Source organism: Triticum dicoccoides, unplaced genomic scaffold (genome assembly GCF_002162155.2).
Source record: "Triticum dicoccoides isolate Atlit2015 ecotype Zavitan unplaced genomic scaffold, WEW_v2.0 scaffold160345, whole genome shotgun sequence".
Lineage (NCBI taxonomy): Eukaryota > Viridiplantae > Streptophyta > Magnoliopsida > Poales > Poaceae > Triticum > Triticum dicoccoides.
In genome coordinates, this window is record NW_021214677.1 from 1 (window position 1) to 1,721 (window position 1,721).

Sequence of the window (1,721 nt, forward strand, 5' to 3'; positions counted from 1 at the left end):
TGGTTTGTGATACGTCATTGATTCATCGTTGACACAAATATGAAAGCACACTAGAAAGATAAACATAGGTATGCCACTATTACTCTCCTGTGCTCCATCTCATGCTCTGTGTGCCCACTTGAAATGAATAAATGTCATATACATTTCTTTTTTATAGTACTGAAAGATATGTAAGTAGGGGTGGCTTTTTTTATGAATATAAGTAGCAAAACAATAGAAGTTAGCAACATGATTGCAGATTGAATTGTCGAACTGATATGATAATAATTTGATCTATGATGGCGTATGAGTAGAATGCACATATGCACATATGTGACTCGGTTCTTTTAATATTATAGGAGATCATAGCTGAAGGGTGGGTTTCCAACGACGGTGGTGTGCTGCCTTTCTTCCAGTGCCGACAAGATGGCTAGTTTGTCGCCCCGTAACCCTGGTGGTGGGCTCCCATGACTGCCTCCTGGGTTACCTACCACTTAGGTGAGTCCCTGATGTCCTTTTCCTTTGGCTACTCTTGTCTTTCTTAATCTTTGTTGTTTTCTGGTCTGAGACTCAGAGATGGGATGAATTCATGATTGTTGAATGCTTAGAAACTAGAAAATGGCTCTGTAGGAGGCATGCACGCTCATACTGAGAGATGCTATTCGTTTGCTTTGTCTTCCAAATCAAGAGACATGTATTCGTGTGCCTCCAGCATTTATTAAATTTCTTCAAATTTCAAAACTTTGTTGTTGTACATGCAAGGATTGTTTCATTCATCAAGAAAATAAAACAGGCCATGCCCATCAGCAACTACTCCTACTGTTTGAATAAATAAGAAATGACCATCATTTTGGATAAATTACAGCATTAATCCATCAAGGGGCATGGGCAATTTCCTTGTTCTATTTCTTACTGAATCCGGTTCCATCAAAGATGCCGACAACTTTGCAGCCGTCCACCTCACCATTGCCGACAATTGCTCCCTGCAGGTAGCATCTCATCTCCCTCTGCTCACTCACTCGCTGACTGAGCTGCAGCGTTTGTAAACAATAGTGTGTCTACTGTTGAGGTTCCATCAAAACTTTGCTCATGTGACTATGTAAGTTGCTACATCTGTTTGATCCAAGAAATCCAATAGTTAGCTTGCAGTTTGAATAAATCAAAAAGATTTCATTAATATGGTCAGGTTTCAATATAGCATATATAAGAGTGCATCCAATTTTTCACGCTATCCCACTCACTTAATCTTATTCATGGTTAAGCATTTTGCCTTGATTCATGTCAATAATCTATTGGTCAGTTTACATTGCCTCTAATGTCCTCTGCTTTGTTTGTCCTGCTCAATTACTTATCATGATGGAGTAGGAATTTATCACTCGACAACTACATGATAGACTAGATTGGTAGTTAGTTTATGGTTTGAGTTAATCAAAACGATTATATAATTTCCAGTAATATGGACAAGTTTACGTTCACTCCACTTGGAGCTCTTAGTATAATCATCACTCTCGGATTTTGGGATACAATATCTTGTGTTTTCTCATATAAGATTCTTTATGGTTTAATCATTAATCTGGAGGTTTAATTTGTATTGCAGTTTTGTACTTGCACATGTAATGCTGCGCAAGAAGGTACACATACTCGGGCCAGGCCATGAGCCGACTCACTATGATGAAGCCTGACGCTAAGTTGGATCACACTGGGGTCAGTCATGGACTCGGTTGCTCAGCCAGTTCTTTCTG

The 1,721-nt window shown here is 39.2% G+C and overlaps 1 long non-coding RNA gene across 2 annotated transcripts; it reads left to right on the forward strand.

Moving 5' to 3' along the window:
- On the forward strand, positions 1–1,051 carry LOC119344236. Of its 2 annotated transcripts, none has more exons than XR_005166515.1 (3): positions 1–68; positions 339–477; positions 969–1,051. It is a non-coding gene; the product is annotated as an uncharacterized LOC119344236 (long non-coding RNA). The 2 variants fall into 2 exon arrangements; XR_005166514.1 differs by lacking the exon at positions 969–1,051 and adding an exon at positions 845–952.
- The last annotated feature ends 670 nt before the right edge of the window (positions 1,052–1,721 follow it).